This window comes from Diorhabda carinulata, chromosome 6 (assembly GCF_026250575.1).
Source record: "Diorhabda carinulata isolate Delta chromosome 6, icDioCari1.1, whole genome shotgun sequence".
In the NCBI taxonomy this organism is placed as follows: Eukaryota; Metazoa; Arthropoda; class Insecta; order Coleoptera; family Chrysomelidae; genus Diorhabda; species Diorhabda carinulata.
Window position 1 is genome coordinate 5713609 of NC_079465.1, and position 21128 is coordinate 5734736.

Here is a 21128-nt window from a genome sequence, read left to right on the forward strand (position 1 = left end):
GATTATGAAGAACGATATTACCATAAATTTATTAAAAATTACTTTTAAATGTTGCCGTTGGTGGGCGTTGTAGATGAACAGAACGTGTTCAGTTCAATAACGACGTTTCGAATTGAATCTCAACAACAGATCAATTTTGTTTTTGAACTTGGAAGAGGTCATGAAAGTGACTACCGCATTAATTTATAAACAAAATAAAAAAACTTGACAGACTGTTTGACATTTTACACACAAAATATAGATACGAACCGATATGGTTGGTATTTATTTACTTCAATCTATAGGAATTTTGAAGCTTTTCTTTGAAGAAAATAATTCCTTTACCTATGGGCCGATTGAAATGATGCAATAGAACTTGAAATGCGATGCAACACGCTATATTTCTTGATCAAAAGTATGCGCAGATCTTGCACTTTGGAGTACCAACCAACTTGTCAAGCAAGCTCCAAAATTATTGCCATTTATTCACTGACCAATTTTTTTCTTGTTCATTTTGATTTTTAAACTGTTAGTTAGGAATTTGTTCAATTTACTTATGGAATATTTGTTAGGAGCTGCCATGATACAGTGGCAAGAGTTACAACTCTAGGAAGAAGTCTACTCACTTTTAAGGTTCCAAACAACCTGTCAATCAAGCTCCAAAAGCGAAGCAGCAGCAGATGTAATTAATACCATTTATTCACTGACCAATTTTTTTCTTGTTCATTTGACTGAACTTTGTCGTTTTGATTTTTAAACTGGTAGCTAGGAATTTGTTTAATTTATTTATGGACTTTTTGTTAGCGGCAGCCATGATGCAGTGGTAAGAGACTTGTAAAGTTGAAAGCAATTTCTCGTACGTTGTCTTGCACCATATAAAGCTGTCTTGTGAATAAACAAATTATAGATTATTATGTATTATATTGTAATAATTGAAAATCTTTGAGTTCAGTTTTCCGAACTTATATGAACAGAAGTAATATTGTAGGTAACGAGTACATCAAGTTAATTTATTGGGTGAAAGGTCACTGATATAATTCCACACTAAAATAAAAAAAGTCATAAGGGGTTCTACCTTACATGAACTATTGCAAGGTAATTGTTTTATTGATTCTTAATACTATCTCAGGACATTTCCAAAAGTCAAGTAGATGATAATACGGTTGCTGTTCCACCCACTGAACTAATAATTTTTTCCTTATTCTTACAATTAAGTTTCGTATTTCAAGCTCAAGACTCGTAAAAATTAGTTATTAGTGACTTTTATAGGCATTAACTTCTGGTCGGTTGCTTATAGAGATAATACTTTTTTTTTGGATTTCGAACCAATGGAAAAATTTTGTAAAAGCACAATGCTGCCGTAAGTGCTTTTATTACTAAAGTCGGGAATTTTTAAATTGTTTCTTGTTTTATTGGGAGAATAATAGAGAAGGGTATAAAGTATGAAATTTATTTTGTTAGCATTGGACAGAATTTCTAAATTTCAATAACCTTTACCCCTAATAATTTGATTTTGCTTGGAGAACTTACTGAAAGTAGAAATGATTTCCTTAAGAAATCGATTTGTGATGAACATTAGTTATAAAGAGGTGATTTTATTTGACGGTATACAAATTTATTCCTCATTTTATCAATTCTATAAAACCAAAATGAATGTGAAAATCGTAATTCTTGGTTCAGCTTTCCAGATTGACAATTCTTTATACTATAAACTAATGAACGTTTTGAGGTTTAAAAGAGGAAGCTCCAGAAAAAACTTATTATTATCCACGTTCAAAATTAAATGAAATAAATTAAATACTCATTATAGAGGTGGTTAAGTATTTACGCTCCTTCTCCATAGAGATCTTCCACTTACTATTTCAGCTAATCAGTTACTTGCACCATCTCTTCCTTCTTAAACAAGTAGAGATCACTAGGTGCACTATCGGGTGTATATGTTGGCCGTTTGCGATCCAATATTGTTATACAATATTTTGGGGATCAAATTTGCTCTGCGCTTGCTTGTAATCCTTTCTTTACGCTGTTGAGTGCTTAACAGTATATCTCAAACCTCTATTTCACACCAAAAGTTAGTCAATGTTGATGTTATCGTTATCATAAATTTTCTTGGATATATGGATAAACTAATACTCTTCTGCCTTGATATAATGATAGGATGTGATAATAATGATAATTTTTAGACGTATTTTGTTACCAGTTAAGATTTATTTCAAAAATGAATTACCATGTCCAGAATGTCAATTCTGTCTTTATTAGGTCAGCTAAATGGTGGTCTATATACGAACTGAAATAAGGAAATAATTCTTTTTTTGTTAGATCACATACTATACCAGACCATTTCTGTTGAAATTGGTATAGAATGGATAGATGCTAAAGATAGATAGATTAACCTTATAAACAGAATAAAACGAAAAATCTAATACTCGATGTGGGGCATTTCTGAACGTAGATAAAATTGTATTTCAACTTTCATCAAATCAGCATTAGAAATATAAAATCATTGATTAAAAAATGAGTTTGTCATTTATTTGCATGCAGCTTTCTCTCACAGCACTTCGAAGTACGAGAGCTCGATTTTTATCGATTTTGAGATTCTGATATCATTGGAATTTCAAGAAACAGTTTATTTCAGGCCATAAGATCGTGAATTTACCTCGCTAACACTTTGACTATTGATCTATTGTGTACCCCGAACAGTTTACCAGTCAAGCAGCAACGACTACCTATCTGATTGCCTTGCACTTATGAAGGAAGTGTTCGACGCTTTCCTTTGGTTCTTTACCGAACCGAACCGAACCTTCTTCAGGTGGTAGGTCACCAGTGTCCAGTCAGCATAACAGTAACTCTTCTTAGCTCGTCTCTATTCAATGAAAGGGCTTTTCAAGACCAGTTGGTGCAGGAAATATTGTTCCAGACCTGCGGACATTTTATGTTTCTGATTTCTTCTCGTTAGCCTACTTCTTTATGACTAAGACTTTATGGTTTTCTGGGAAACCTAAGACAGTTTGTGGTTTTATGAAAGAAATTGTCCCGCCTTCTTCAGCAATATGATCGGCTTGCTCATTTTCGTGCATTCCGGGTGGCCAGAGTAACTTTATTGTGTACTTCCATTGAGTTTAAAGATGCAGTTTCATACTAGCTTTGACTCAATGTTCTTCAGCTAATACTAATCGTTATCACATTCGCGCCGATTTCTAACTATTTATCGCTATTTGGCCTAACAATTATTGGCTGAAAGTAAACATGCCACCTTACGCAAGTCAATGGAATTGAACTGCAACCGGCGTGAAGAGACTTGTTCGAAAGATCACTTGCACTATCCGTGGTGAATTGTCCATATATTCTTCCATTGTAAAAATTTGAGATTAAAAAAACCACAATATTATCGAGGACAATACATTTATCAATAATAGATTCAGGTAGTTATTCAATTTATATATATTTATTATTCCACAATAATTAATAGAAATTATGACGGAGATATTGATAACATAATCGATGTTACTGACGCTGAAACTGAGGCTTTCCATAATTTAGAATGGAATAACGATACAGGAGATTAAAATGAGATTTGGGATAGTTCTAAAGGGGGTCTTGGTTATAATGGAGTGTCAATAGAAATTGTGAGAGAAATCACTGACAGTAATTTATTTATTCACCAGGTAATTTTCTGAACATTCTCTGACAGAGAAAAAAATTTAGATAAAAAAGATAAGGGTTATAAAATGCAAAGTCGTTTTATTACGAAATTTTCAGGAGCGATATGAATTACCTTTAGCGTCATGTAGTGACTTAACATAGCCTTTTGAAGTAGCGCTTTAGATTTTAAAATACTAAATGTGCAATAATTAGAATGTTGCTTTGTAGTTCGAGGTTTTGGATATCGCTATTACTGAAACATAAAATCATCAATCGGAAAATGAAGATCCAAGAGCAAATTTGCTCTACATAACTTGTAATAAATATTAATAAAAACTAGTTTAGATATAACTAATATTTAAAAGAATAAACATTTTCAATGGCCGCTCCCGTAAAATTGTGATTTTATTCTATAATAAAGCCTACAATTTGGAAAGGATATAAAACTTTGTTAGAGTAAATCTCTCAGTATTACAAGAAAATCAAATAACTACAATTTTGCCTTAAACAGATCTCAGCATATGGAATGTTCTCAGAATTAGTTCTGAGAACATTGTTAGTAATGTAAAGTTAATTTAAATCTAAGTCATAATATACCAAAACCACTAAACATTCATATCCTGTCTAATGTAATCCGTTCAATTACTTAAACGACTACCTTGTCTCATATTAGACGTCGTATTCGTATGGAATTAAGAGATTATTCAAATGTTGATTGGTTATTACTGGGCTTTCATTTTGCAATTGAAAATTCATACCTACGTATGCTTATTCGTGAATTAAATAGACACTAACAGTTTCTGGAAGATAAGATAAACTTATCAATATGAATGAAATAAGGATATGAGTGTTACCTAATTCCATTTACCAAAATACCACTTTTAATTTGATACAGGTTAAAACAGTTACAGAATATGTTATGGAATGGATTATGCAGAATTGAAGAATATAGAATAGAATAACAACCAAAGAAAGTGTCATGTTTGAGTGGTAGTGGATAGCATATGTGACAATATTAAATACAGATAATTTGGTAATTTTTTGAAGAAGTACAAAGTACTTTGAAAAAGATAAAAAGACCATACATTGAATGTAACTCTGGATTAGAAAAACTGAATAGAACGACAATAAAAAAATCTGGAAAATTGATATAAGAAGGATTAAAAAAATAATAGTGATAAAAATTGTTATCGAAATTCATTGTAAACTTGACAAGTTATTTTATTGGTGATACAGGGCTTTCTATCTATACGGATACATATTTTATTTTATTAAAATGACTTACCAAGCTAAATATTTAGCATCACACATGATCTTAGTTTGAAAAAGAACCTCAAAAACACGCTTGAAATGAGAATAAAATGACTGAGTGCATAAATTAATGTCAATGTTTTGAAAGGGTGGGGTGTTTATTAAAATATGTTTTGAAAAATTACACCCCACGCTTTTAGTCCAGTTTCCTTTCTTGGGTATTTCTGAGACCATCCTCGTAGACGTACGTCTCCGTTAGAACACAGCTTCCAATACATTCTGGTCAGTGTTCCTGATGATAATAGCGTGAAAATTTAAAAAATCAGGTTATGTCACCAATACTTAACAAGTATTCAACATTTTCCGTCACATTAGAGCCTAATTACCCTGGAAAGGTTAGTTTTACGACTTTGTGAAACTACAGTCATCGGTATTTAATTAGTGTGCAAAATTCGTAACATAGAAAGTCACATGCATAGTTAATGAAGGAGTGTTTAAGAAACAAGAAAAGTTGGCTTATACTTATTCGCTAAGCAGTAGAAATAATAACGAGACTTAAAAGTATTCTAAGCCTCTACACTATAGAATACGAAACTGGAATCAAAGTCAAATCCATAGTGAAACCCCATTTTTTTTTCTGATAAATAAAGCAAAACACGTCTTTATTGAAGTTCGAATGATGCTATCTATCAAATCCTCACCTTAGTCTCTATATCGGTATACACAATGATTGATTGATCCAACTAAGCACCATTTATTATCTCTGCCAATATCCAAACAATTATGAGTCATGGATTCGAATAATAATTTGGTCAGAATAACGTGGAAAGTGCGTTAGATGATACGATGTTGTTAATGCCCATAAGAGCGGATGAAAGGATGGGGTATTGAAGTTTGCGGTTTGGGCCAGATGTGGACTAATTTAGTAATGATAGTGGGTGATTCATAACCTTCATAAGTTGGGTTTAATACGTGAAGTTTGTGATATGTCAAATCAAAAATATTTTATGAAATATTTCAGTGATTCATCTCTTTTAATGAGAATTATATGGCAAGAAAAAGTGATGATATATTCGCTTGAATAAGTCTAATTCGAAACTTTAGTATTTCATCATCAGATTGACGTGATTATTTCAAATGGATAGTAAATAAAGCTCAAAGCTTCTGGTATTAGATACCTAGATACCTATACATATATTATGGGAATGGCTCCTCATATCCATGGCATTCGGAAATACTCACGGTTCTACTGTTATTCGTAAATGAAGTTGAAAACGAGTGAAAATGAATTTGTGAAGATTGAAGCATGGAAAAATGTGACAAATATTGCAACAAATACTCAACAATACTGGAAAGATGATGATAAACTGGTTCAATTTAATGATATGATCTTGCTGGTACTAAGTAGCAAATTAAGATGAAGATGTTATGTCACAAATCTGGTTAATGGAGTTACTTCGCCAACTACACGTTTTATCTGTATTTTATAATGTTTGTTCTTCAAGTCTCTTCCTTGTCTGTTTCATGCGCCATTTTTTCCACTTCTCTATCCTATTAAAGCCATATTAATTGCAATAAATTTTGTAGTTCTAAATGCGTAGCACTACTTTGAGCTCAAAGATTCATGATGTTTTTTGCTTGTTTGACATATCCAGTTTTCTGGTTCCTTCAGTCACACCGTGCATACATCAGACCTGAGATCAAAACTATTTCTACCATACTGAATCATGTAAACATCAGTCTTAAGCAACTGAAGCGCAATGTGACTAAAAAATCCTCGTCATTATACTTCCCTAGATCATTATCTCATTATCATTTGTACATTCGTTTTATTTAGTTAAGTGTAATTTTATAACCTTTTGTTATATTTTTATAACATAGCTTCAATAAAGAATAAAAAAACAAAAAAAGTGATTATTTCAATAGAAGCGACATCAATGGCGACTCGTTGTAAACATTTTTTAGGATTTTCGTGATGTTTCCAATAAAACTTATCATGTAAGAAGTCGTCTTTATCAAATTTCTATTAAATATGTTGTTTGAACGATTGCCATGGAAGAAAAATGTGAATGTAAGCACTACTCTACGTCTTTCTCGACGTCTTCACTATACTTTACTTTTATTGTACTGTTTCAATTTGCAAAAATGTCCTAAACAGTTTAAACAGTTCATCACCCCCTTTAACCTATGTTTAGAGATACTTCACTTATTCAAGTGAAGGTGTATCTAACAGTTTCTTTCTATAATAATTTATGGGAATTACCCACATTTCGTCCTTAATTCTATCTTTTTTTCTTATAAATATGTACAAAATATTTTGGTACCCCTACTACATAAAAACACTCACACTCTATTCTAGTATATTGTTATTAAATTCAAATCATCCTAAAAAACTATACAGCTTAGAAAGTCTCGAAAAAAGCGATTTACTCCACATCTACTTTATGCATTACGGGTTGCGCAGAACTGATTTGTAGCGCCTGTATTATGATATGAGTCATCGAAAGTCATGGAAAGAGCGTGTAGAAAAGATCTGCAACTGCGTGAACCGAAGTGACTTCATCAGGGTATTACAAGATAACTGTGAGGTATGGAATATTTCGAATAATTTATATAAAATGTTGTAGTAGTTGTATTAGTTATATTTTTTCATAGCTTTGCAGCACTGCAGCGCTTATGCATTAGCCGCCCATGAGCAACATCTGTTTGAAAAAGTATCGGCTTCAAACTTTTTCAAATCAATAACAAATCCCATTAATTTGTCGTATTATCACCACATCCGGTATATTAGAGATCCAACCCTAAAACTCACACTAATCAAAATCAAATCCAGTTAATTTTTTTTGTGTTACAACATGACTCATCTACATTTTATGTATAAAAGTTCACCCAGTCGTTGAATTGGCTAATTCTGCATTGGTATAGAGTAAAGCACAATGGAATGAATTTTTTAATTACCAGGACTTGTGTTCATTTCGGCCCTTGTTTCGCCATAAATATGTAAATGATGGCATGTACGTGCATTTGCTTGGACAGGCATAGATACAGTGCTTAATAAAATGCAATTTGCATAATAAAGACCTGTTTGTATCAACGGCAAGTTATAGCTGGAATATATGTACCTCGAGATACTCTTAAACTATGAGATTGGTACTGTAATATTGAATAATGAATTTGTTCAAACTCTATCGGAAAAGTTATTATCACGAGACGAAATTTTATTTTATCTGCTATATATGTTTAACTAACAACGAACGACATTCAATTCATCAAATCATTCATCAATCAAATTGATAATTATAACAAATGGGTAAATCCTAGTGCACTAGAGTAGCTCGAGTTGTGCCTACCATGTGGATATTCATCTAGAGCTTCTGTCGGTTGTAGTGTTCGGAAAAGACGTGCCTTGGTAGGTGATTCCAGAGGCACGTCGGCGATCTTTCTCGTATGCTGGAAGCTATCCAAGTTGTTAGTCATCTCTGGATCGCCTTTGAATTTCTATCTTTTGTGCATTGAAACATTCATCTTGGTCTCAAAACGAATGAAATCACGAACATTTTTGTACGAGCTTTTTGTCTTAAAGAAAGTTCCAAGCTTTTGTGCTACTGCCTTAGCTAATTCGGACACGTGACTATGCCAGGAATCCTTGCTCCTAACCTTAACACCCGATAGTAACCTGCATGGATCAGTTTTTGAGAGAGCTATGTAGCCAGTCGTAGAGTGAGTACTTCAAACCGTATTTAGAACGTTGTCACGTCAAACCCTATCAACAGCCTTCGGTATGTCCAGTGCAATTACTCTGGATTCCCCATATTTTTTGACAGGCCGTATTGATAGTCGCTGATGATATTAGCAAACTCAAGATTTGTTGTTAACGACTTTCTCAATGACCTTAGTAATGGCTGGGACTAAAAAATTGAACGGTGGCTGTTAGAAACCGTCTTTTTTCCTTTTCTTTGGGGTGAGTTGAACCCAAGCAAGCTTACAATATTGGGGAAGAAACCTTTTATGTGATAGAGGACTCCTTAGTTCAGCAGCGTATTTCTTCAAACCGACTGGTGTCGATGTCAAAATTCTATTTCTGGCATCGATGAATTAACTCCAGGCAGACTTGTATTTCATATGTCTGTATCTACTCCATTTTGTTGAATAACACTCTCTTTAGGAAGTTTCAACTCTTTTGAAATAAACAATTATCCATTGAAAGTATTCAAATGAATTTTTTCTTTAAACTTGATATTTTTTCGTGGAAGTAACTGGTGTTATTACCAACTGGAATATAAGAAAGAATATGTGAAAAATTATTCTTTAAGAGTATGAGCATAGCAGTTTGCTCAATTCTTCAATATACTTCTTCTATGACTACATTGACATTTTTACCATTCTTAACTATCTGTTTATTCTCCAATACCATCATCTCCAGCTACACCAGAAGAAGTAAATTTTGTTTCTATTCAATTCACTTAATTTTAGTAATTGCTGTTTTACAATGTTATTCACTCAAATTTGGCATATTGTCACCAAAACTGAGGAAAAACTTATTATCAATAGAACACATTAGAACATAATATACTTTTGCTTTTAGAAACTGCTCACTAGCATCTTATTTCAAAGAATGTGATGATCTTCTATGATAAAGAAATTTATTATCAACATTATCAAGTTGTTATGTTCTATTCGCGAAATCACCAATTGCATAAAAAAAGAAAAGAAAGTAATAAAAAAGCTGATTGGCGTTAAAAATATCTCCAAGACATTAGTTACAAATTTTTCTTGATCTGAATAGTCTTATCTCGTGAAACTTGGAGAACCCTGCACAGCAAAATCTCGATTTAAAACAAATTTGTTAAAAGGGGATTTACACCATTCAAATCACTGGCTTATCTGTCTAGACACTAGGTAATCTATCACAAAATATCTGAATAAAACCGGGAGAGTAATGGCCCAAAATCATTCAGCTTTGAAGGGTGAAGTTTTTATCTATTTCTCGGTCTTAATGATTTGTTCTTATTCTTGATGGTATTTTTTGTCTAATTTGAATTGGAGACAAATTTTCGTACATTTACAGAATTTTCTAGTATGCACCAGAAGTAAAAAATAACAAAAGAAGCAAAAAAATCATAGAAATAGCAAAAATTGAAGTAAACAGTCAATTATATATAATCATCTATCCGTTTCAAAAGAAATAGTAACCGCTCAATCAAGAGTTCTTCGACTTATTCCTTGTAGTGAGGCGAACTCTGTTCTAACCATCCTTTAAACTAAAGTTCCTAGCATTTTTTGGTTTTTCCCGTAATTTTACACCCAGTTTTTTCTGTCCTGGATATCAGTCCACTATCCGCGGGTCCCATTTTGTTCAGTCATGTTATTTGAATTTCCCATTAACTTTTTATACTTTCTCTTGACTGGTTTCCTATAGGCTTCCATTATTTTATTTTTTTTACTTCATTACTATTTTTAATTCGCATTAACTGCAATTTAAGATTTAGACTTCTCCCATTTCAGCGTTCATAAAGATTCTATATTATCCGTTATCTAATTTTTCTGGTCCATATTATTTCGAAGTTCTTACGTTTTTCTTCATCAGCTTTTGTTGGACTCGTCATTACCCTTTCGAAGATAACTTTTGGCCTTATTACTGTTCTGTAGATTTTCATTTTAGTACGTCTACTGATTGTTTGCATAGCATCAGAAGCCGGAATTTCTGGTATTCTCGGTGGACTGCGTCGATCCTTTGAGTGATTTCCTCTACTTGTTCATTTTGATTGTTAACTGTTACTTCCAAATATTTAAAATTGTTAATCCCCTCGAGTATATATTTCCCTATTGCTATATTCTTATGCTTAGCTTCATTTTGTCTTATTTCCAGCTCTATATACTTACTTTTAGTCCCTTTCTCTAGCTTCCTGCTTGATTTCCAAAAATGTTTCATGTAGGCTTTTCCCACTTCTCGTTATTAACGCCAGGTTATCTGCGTTTGTCAATATTCGGACGTCTGAGTTCACGATTTTTATCGAATTCATGAGTTTCTGCATTCTCGTAATTTTTTCTTCCATTAATGTAACTCCTATAACACATTGAAATATTTTCTTTCTAGTAACTCTTACAACAGTAGTTCCTGCTAGTTCACAATTGGAAAGTAGCATTTTTCTCTTTCATGGACATTATCATTCAAAAGGTATTGAAAATATTTGACAGCTGCGTTAAATGAATGCGAAATTTTGAATTTTATCTATTTTACATCAAACTCCCATTAACAATCAGAATATTTATTTCCATTCTTTGATAGATAATCTGACATCTGTCATATCTTCCTAAAGTTTAAATCCAGTGATGTAACCTCATACTACGCCTATTGTTCAATTTGTTTTAGTCTTTATGCATTCTTTGATCTCAACAATTCCTCTAGTAGAGGTTTTGAGTGAGTTCCTGCGATTCTATGATGATCATTTCATAGATAACTTCTTGTACTGTGGACTCTCTCAGGTCCACGTTAATGGTATGATTTCTTACAGACTATAGAACGTTTACTAGATGGAGTATTCTCGATTGGGATTTCTGGATAATATCTATCTTAGACTTTGAAGCGCAACCCCAGAGCTCATTTTCATATGTCTATATAGACTTGATTACAGACTTGTAGATAAGAACTTTGTTTTGAATCAACACTTTTGATTTTCTTTCAATCAACCAATGCAGATTATTTGCTGCTATTTGTGATTCCCGTAGTATATTGTATTTCAAGTATATTCGAAAATGTTTTTTCTCTTTTCTTACAACTTAAGTGTAAGCAATTTTCATCTGGCCAAAACTTTTTTAACAAATCTCGAGTTTATTGCATTTTATAGTATAAGTATTATCTCATTATTTCGGCTTCAAAACTTTCCCCTATTTGAATACATTCATGTTTAAAAAAAACAATTCCTTAATCGTGCACGATTAGAATGAAAATAGATTACAAAACTAATCTGACTAAACTGACAATGTTGTACTAGTTCTTAACTGTGAGTACTCAATTTCCCGCATGTAAGCTGATAATCTTATAATCTGAAACACTTAAACCTACTTCATGGAATACATCGCATAAATGAAAACCTTCTGGCAGTTATACTATTATTTTGGAGTTTTCACAACGATGACAGAGCACTTAAATTGGAAAGGCGAAACGAAACTCGAGTTAGTATGTCAACAACCCAATTAAAGAGATGTTAAAGGAGTTTACCAGTATGTTAGCTCAGTTCTTTTTCTCAAGATAAAATGTCTACTCCGACATGTTCATTTAATAGCTATTCGCTCGCGATTGGGGTTTTTATAACCACAAAAAAAAACAAACAGAAAAAATTATTTTTTCTCAATTAAGGGATTGAAATAATTTTCCAAATGAAATAACTTTCTCGTAGTAGTTGTCTTGTTCAGAAAATTATATTGGAGTTTATTTGATGTTCAGCTCCAATTCTATACGGTGATTGCTTTGAAAATTGTATATTTATCATTTATTATTTACTGGAGAAGGTGCAATTTTATAATTTGTACTGTTAGCGTGAACAGATCATTCGACAGTTGCTTCTCGCTTCGACAGGAAAAAATGGATCCTTTGTCCCGAGCACAAGCCTCCTCTTTCACTCAAGCAAGTCTCTTTCATATATTTCCTCTCGTTTATCTTGTCATTTCAATAAGGTATAAATAATTCTTGACATACTGTTGATTGTATTAACAATGTTAGTTTCACTAACTTTCACTCACTTTCATATATTATCAAGTGATTTTAGATTATATGTATTTACTGTGTATTAATAACATATAATTGATTCAACTGACTATTTTTCCAATATTAAAACATTCATTATAAGAAAAATTGAAAGTGGACTTTCTACTTTCTCTTAAGGGGCAACTAAAATATTGTTTCTAACTCGTCCATGACATGAACTGTGAAGCCGATCCTGTCCGAATATAATGGAACTCTTAGACTTGGCGATTACGCCGAATCTCTCTCTCTCTCTGAGGTCTTTTCATTTATTTATTCTGTTCACTATGATTTGATTATGAACTATCTTTAACTGTTATACAAGCTCGAATATGTATCGGCATGGACATTTCTAAAATTCCAGAATGTAAACAAAGAATCTGAATGAGAGAGGACCTTTCTTTGGCCTCGTCTCTACCGTTTATTAAAAAAAAATGTTTCTCTCGTCAAGAAAGAAGACAAGGAATGATTTGAGTGCAACACCAACCATTTCAGAAAAGGAAAATGATGCATGATGTGATTTTTTGGGTAGAAACGAGAACTACGGTCAAAATCTAAATATTATCGATTGTATACACAAAAATACTATATTTTATATTTTTAGGAATTATTTATTAAAGTGATCACTGAAAATTCTACAGTTGTTGTAACACTCTAGAAATAAGGAATCATAACTACTGCCAAGATTGTAATTGAGAAGAAAAGATCCATCTTCTTTGTAAGTGCCTACCTTCGTTAAAAAAACGACGTCAAATACTTGGAGACGAAATAATAGATTGTCTCGAAGAAACGGCAGAATTGGAAAAAGGTTATATTTGGTTGAAATGAGGATGCTAAGATAGTTAGCTAAGTTTCCAAATTTTCGAAAATGGAGGATTAATACAATGGGTCTTATGCCTTCGAGTGAACCACTACCAATCTAAGTCAAGGTTGCCCGTACCAACCTATCCTCTTATGCTTTTAAGTAGCGAGAAAAAAAATATGCTGTTCAAATACTCAAGATTAGTAATTCCAAATTGGAAACAGAATAATAATGAGATAAGAAAAGAAAAAAACACTTCTAGAACATATGAGAACATAGAGTATTTCGTCGAAAAAGATGAGCTCAAAATTAGCTTCTGATAGACTGGATAACAAATAATATATATGGAAGAAAAACAATAGCAAAAATACGTGAAAAATAAGAGGTGCAAAAGAATGAAAAACTGGATAAATGATCCAATTCTAGACCTTTGCATAATAATCAAACGTTCCATTTGAATATAGAAAAATGGAACACTGATAAACCCACATATCCAAGTATTTACGCCAGTCTGTGGTATGAATTCTGATTCTGAATAGAGTAAATACACTATTGAAAATGTTATGAACAAATCTTGCTTCAATAGCACTTCGAATGAAGTGGAATTCAGAATGCGAACAACAATATTCCATTCGGTCCATACCTCAATTCGAACCTCCGTGATTCAGAAATGTTGCATAGTGGTTGATTGATAAAAGCAATATTTCATTGCTAAGGGTGGAATATTTAGCGTTACTGCAAAATATAGAATCTAGTGAGCAGTTACGACGAAATTATTAACGTTTTAATAAATAGACTTTCAAATTTTTTTCATTTTTAAGTATTTAGATTATTAGTTTGTGAAAATATTACTGGTATATTAGTAAAATAACTAGCTTTTACCCGCGGCATCGCTCGCATCGGATCCATTAATTAAGTATCGGAAATCATTATAATAGAAAAGAACGAACTTTGCAGCTATATTAGAACCTGAGATATAGATCTTTGAATGTAGAAAAATTGCCAAAAACCTACAAAAATCCATAACTCCACATTGAATGTCCGCGCCTAACTCCTCTCCAACTCAACTGATTTAAGTGTTCAAAAACTCAAAAGAAAGAAGTCTCTATCTTGAATAGAACCTGAGATATTGAGGGTAGAACGTGTGTATGTGAAAAACTCCCATAAATAATGTACAAGGGGAAATCGCATTTGAGTATAACTTGAGAATAGTGAAAATTAGATGAAATCCGATGGTTGATGGCTGATCTGTGCATCAATACCTTTCATTGAAAAAAAATTCAGCAAATCGGTTGGGTAGAACGCCTGAACGGACTCGGAATGGAAATCATCAACCATTTTTTTTAATATATAAGATTATCGAAGAAATTTCTGTAAGCGCCTTTTCATTAACTCAAATTTTATTATGAGCTTTCCATTTATCAAATTCTTTAGTTTTTTTTCCTTATATTAGGAAAAAATTTCAATTTTACAATCTCTCCAATCGTTTTTTTTTTATAAAATTTAAACACAGCAAACTTTTTATAAATAATTTCATTAATCGATAAATAGTCTAATTAGTCCCGCTTTAAACATAGTTTCAAATATAGTCCTCAATAGAATTTATGCCATATATGAACACAAGTTTGGCAAAGAACACTACTTCATAAGAGTTGGGAGTTTCGAAAAGATATTTATATATGTTTCATTGACTTTTTCAATATCTAGAATTATATAATATAGGCTATCGTGATATGCGGGAATAAAAATAGATGGCGAAATTATAAATAACGTGGGGTACGCTATCATTGCAGAAAACATAAAACACTTGTAAATGCTGCTGGACAGAAAGCATGAGGCTTGTCCAAGATGGGGTATAAATATAAACATCAAGAAAACGAGATGAATTATTGCAGGTAGAATAAAAATAGAACCAATTCCGTCTACAAACGACGGCCACAAGATTGAACTGATATCATATTTCAAATATTTGGGTAGCTGGCTGAACAAAGACAACGTGCGACATAGAGATAAGAGCGAGGATTGAAATAGCACGTGGGGCATTCAGCAAATGGAAACCAACTTGTGTGAGATATTAACCCTTACAGTTGACATCATGGATGAAGTAGAGCGTTCGAGTATCGGAGAATCCTCACGATTCCGTGTATTGCACTTACAAGTAATGACGAGGTACTCAGAGAGCCGAATAAGGATCAAGAACTTTCAATCATCAGAAAACCAAGTAAGATCAGTAATTTTGGGCAAACAATACGAGGTAACAATTGTCATATCCTTTGCCTGATCATTCAGGGAAAGTAGGATGAGAGAAGATAGATAGGTCGCAAGAAGCTATAGGGGCTACGAAATATCAGAAATCGAATCGGTAGAACCATTATTCCGAGTAGGAACAGATAAAGACCAATTCTGCTAAATTCTCATGGGATAGCCCATACTTGAAGGGATTGATCGTATCAATTATGGAATTAATATTTCAACTGAAGCCTCTCATGGAAGCTATTCCTTTTACGATAATCCAATAATATTTCCATCAAATTTATAAAGATGTGCAACGTTATACGATCAATCCTCGTATTATTTTCAAACTTTTCTGCCGTGGATATAATTTTCCTATATCTTTTATATTTTATTTCTTTTTATTTATTCTCTCTCTCATCTATTGGTACTCTTATTGCCTACTGCATTTCATTTATTTCTCTTTCGATTCTTCTAATCTTATTTTCAAATTAAGAATTCTTGTTTCTTTGATATTTTCTTCTGTATCTGCATAAATTTTCTGCAATTCCCAAAAATTTGTTGATTTTCATAATTTCTTAATTACTACTGACTTCACTATGTTAATTTCGCTCGCCTCTCTATTAATTCATGCTCTAACTTTCTTATTTTCTTTGATTATATCGGGTTCAATAATTTGACACTAATTTTCCATATCATCAGAGAGTTTATTCGTGATTTGTATTTGTAGTGGTAGTAGTAGTAGTAGTAAACAGTTCATTATGAATTTTTCAATCAATTGTCGTTTAAGCTTCCACACTGGGCTCCAATTTTATAATAAATTTTATTCATTCTAAATTTCCAATAATAATAAAATCAAAATAATAATAAAATCAAAACCATATTAACATTCTTAACCCTTAAACATCTCTACAATCTTTTTGTCTCCCTTTTCTATCGATTTTTTTAACTGAACAGTGACACGATTAAATAAAGCTTATACATTAGTTCTAAATTGCTACTAAAAGTGGATATTTTTGGAATCCAAATAAAGATTTTGTACATCAAGAATATTCTAAACCAATTTCTGCTTATTTCACCTTATAGACCGTCGAAACATATTCAATTCCATAATGATATTACAATTTGAAATTTTAACATACAATTTGAACCCTCGCCCCATAGATTATTGTTACATATTAGATTTTATATTCATTTGTGGCGTTTTACATAAAAGTGGTCATCAGTTGAATAAACTGCGATAAACATTTATATCTCAACCCATTTCAAGGAGTTTTATAATAAAAATCGGTGGTAAAATCATTTCAACTTGTATAATAAAGCTAGCATGCAATTGTAAACTATTCAGATGCATCTATAGGGAGGAAAGTCAAACAGTGAGCAAACTATCAAACGAAAATCCCTGTTGGACGTATCATTTAGGGATCACATACCACGAACTGATGATAGGGAAACCAGTATCTGAAATTGAATTGGCGCACTGGGAAGTTTCAAAGTCAATGGGTACAGATTTGCATTACTATATTACGTTATTTAATAAAAGGAGTTGCTGAGTGCGCTTAGTGGGGTGGAGTGGAATCGCAAATGCTCAATTAGGGTTCGAGTACTTATAAATTGTGAATATATGTCATAAAAATTACTAGCTTATAATATTATTATATCATATTTTCTTTTTTCCAAACTGATTTTTCTCAAAAACTATTAGCAACAATTATTTATCAACACCTTTCATCATTTTTTCGGGCTTTAATATCTTATATCTATAGTAGTGCATAGTACATCGTTCATACAATTTGTAATTTACATAATTATACTTGAATTATGAAAATTATAAATAAATTTTTTCATTTAAACTTTAATGATGACTGATTAGAAATATTTCACAATAATTTTACAGCCGTTGCATTTCTTCTAATAATCTCATGTTTCATATCTTTCCAATTTCTTGGGAAAATATTAATCAAGCATTATTTAATGTGGAAACTATAACTGAGTTATGTACTAGTATTTGTGAATAGGTTTCTTCAGTATCAATATCACCAACGGAATCAAAAACTGATAGAAATATATTGTTGAACTATGATAGCACTTTAGAATATATTGAAAACAACCTTTCATACGATTTTGATTATGACGCTAATCGATAAAATTAAAACTACAGCAATGCTTTCGTTTCGGACTCAGCGGCACAAGCATTTTCATACTTCAGTTCAGATCAAACCTTGGAAAATAAGGTACTGTTGACAATTTTTGTCGTAATACGGAGGAAAAAAAAATATGGTATTCATCCAGTTATCCAAAAAAGACTCAAACGTGGACGGTTTCACGCCGTTATTTGGTCTCTTTAGAAACCACGAGGAAAGGTATTTTTCATACTTTAGAATGAGTGTTTCTTGACGAAATTTGTTCTGATGTTAGAGAAGGTTTACAGAAAATACAACAAGATTCATAAAGTTATACCCCCTTAAATATCTGGTCTCCCTAAACTGTAAAAACCTAATGTACCTCTTCGACCAATAGTTTCAAGTATTCAAACTTATCTCACCCAATTATTTGAAGAATATTTTGATTGAAAATTTTCTATCAAAACAAATATATCAAAAACAGAGAAACCAATTTTTTATCATATGCACAAGATCAAGATGATTTAAGAAAGAAAAATATGAATAAAATAGAAATAGAGAGTTAATATATACAAAAAGTTAATAGCACGTGATTACAAATCTTTGATGGAATAAATGTGAAATATTGAGATGATCTGAATGTGATTTTATTGATCCCATGACATGCCATGATATTTTCTACACTCATAGTATTATATTGCATAATTTGATAATGTTTTTGATACCTATTCCAAATTCACCTGCGATTTTGTATTCTAAACCACATTTTTTTTGTGTAAGAACTAAAACTCTTAGATTGGTAACTAACTATACTTCTTTCTTTTCATCCATTTTCCCTGCTAATGCATAGCCCCTGGATATCAAATACATTGAAAATATGCCTTACTACCTCATATCCAATAAGAAAAAAAACTGTTTATTTCCTTTTTGCTGCTTCTATTGTGATGTACGAGAATGGAATTAACCGACAAAACTCTATTTGTGAATATACATTCTGGGAAAATCATGATGTAAATAATAAAAGCAGAAACGAAAACCGTGTTGATTTTATTGGATTCCATGTAAAATACCCAGAATTTCTGATACAGAGAGACCAGGATTCGATGTTGATACTCATCAGTTTGTACTTCACATGTCAATTCAATATAGGTGAAATGGGAAATAGTGCAAACAACGAGATTAAATTATTTGCCATTAAGATTGAAAAAATATGAATGGAAATGTATGATCTCTAATTTGTTCCAATAACTGATGTTCAACATATTGTTTTCGTTTACACTTTTATCAAAAAATATTTATAAATGGTATAATATCTCTTCAAAAGTTTGAGAAGATGATAATACCAGTGAACATCCCGTGCCTCGACAAATAAGGTAAACATTGAAAAAGTGGAAAATAATAAAATTGCTATAAAAAGTTCGATTGTCAAATTAGTATCATGTATAAAGCTTTATTAATAATTCTAATATTTTTTTTTCAGAGTAAGAAGATCCACATTACTTGAATTCGTAAGTACTAATCTACTCCTCAAAAATATAATTCGAGAAGTACTCCAAGCTTTCGTCAAAGAATTCTGATGTCTGCTCTCATTTTCCAATTGCTCTTACATAGTGTCGGAAAGAGTTTATTGAAGCACTACGTTTAGAAAACACATCATCATTATCTTGGTCACATTTTCTTGTTTAGTTAATATTCTATCTAAATATGGAGTGCTCATTTGTTGTAGCCTAAATTTCAGTCAATAATTTCCAAAAACTATGGAACTTCTGTAATTCTAGAGGTAACCTCAATGACTATTAAGAAGCAATAATCAAGAATTATCGAATTAAGCTACCAGTAGATCAGTTATATTGCTCTGGCGTCTACTCTAACCTTCATGGTGAATGTTTGTCCAACTATTAAATTTACAATTTCCGCATTTATGACAATCTATTTGGAATTGTTTCGCAAACAGTGCATTATCTAAATTTGAATATCGAAAAAATGGACAGCGAGAGAAGCTGCGGTAGTGACGGATGGGCACTGATTGACATACGACATACGTATATATCAAAATGTAGGTGATAAGCGTTTGCTCATTGGCGTCATACATTATTTACTTATTGAATAGCCTTTGTAAATTAAACATAGAGCTTAACTCAATTCACTTCCTTAGTATAACTCATTTTAAAATAGGAAATATATCAATCAAATTTTTATATAACGTAGAACTGCTTGAAGACTCTAAATAAGAAACTTGGATTTTGGATAAAGCGCATTTGTGTAATTAGGTATCTCCTAATTCATGAATTCGGGAGTTGTTCAGCTACTTCAATAGTATTTTAGTTATTCTCCAGAATATAACTTTTTAGTATCAACTGTTGTACTGCAGGACGAATGCAATTTCTACACAAATAAACTAATTTTCTTTTCTACTGAAACTTTAATCCAAAATAATAACATTTTAATTTAATTTTGGTTTTACTAGAATTTTTATTATTATTTTTATAACGTTCTATGTGAAACTTGAACATAAATAACAACTCCATCGAGCTTCTTTGCTTAACCTGATAACATCGATAATTACTTTGTGAATGTAGCCAAAAATTTATCAAATTCTATAACTACTTCTCATGATCTGCTTTTATATCTTCCTAATGCTAATGCTAACTTACACAGTTTCTTCTTTATGTCCGTAGCTTTAGCAGAGCTTCGCAGTACAATCAATAAATATTCATCTGGAGCCGATGGACTTACATTAAAAATGTTTACGTATTTGCCCGATTGTACATTAAATCACCTTTCCATTCATTATATATTAACACTTAGTTTCAAATTGACACTTTTCCCAATTGCCTTAAGACGGCTATCGCCTAATTGCACTCATCCCTAGGTTATCTAAGATCATCGAAAGATTGGTCAAAAACACTCTTTTATCCTTTCCGTTTAAATATAAAATACTTACCACCAATCAATTTGGATTTTTAAGTAACAAATAGAAAAATGATACTATATTCTCCCTCCTTTATAATGTCTGCTCTAGCCTAAACAGCCATCTCTCCACTGCAAAAATTTTTTGTGATTTTTCCAAGGCTTTCGATTGTGTTAATCATAATATTTTTTATAACAAATTGCAGTACTACGGTTTCAAGGGAACATCTCTCACATGGTTTAAGTCATACCTTACCAACAGAAGTCAGTTTGTTGTGGTTGATACAATGATGTCTTCTTGCAAGCCAATAGGATGTGGAGTGTCCCAAGGGTCAGTACTAGGCCCTATTTTGTTTCTTGTATTTATAAACGACATCGCCTATCTAGGCATCAGTAGTAAAATATGTCTACTTGCAGACGATACTAGTTTCTCTTGGAGCAACCC

General features: G+C 32.0%; 1 protein-coding gene across 2 annotated transcripts in view; it reads left to right on the forward strand.

Moving 5' to 3' along the window:
- LOC130895396 (uncharacterized) overlaps positions 1–21128 on the forward strand; it is a 279662-nt gene that overhangs the window by 125342 nt on the left and 133192 nt on the right. For both annotated transcript variants that reach the window (XM_057802646.1, XM_057802647.1), the window contains one exon: positions 19254–19281. The gene's annotated coding sequence lies outside the window, so the exon portion shown is untranslated. The remainder of the gene's footprint in view (positions 1–19253; positions 19282–21128) is intronic.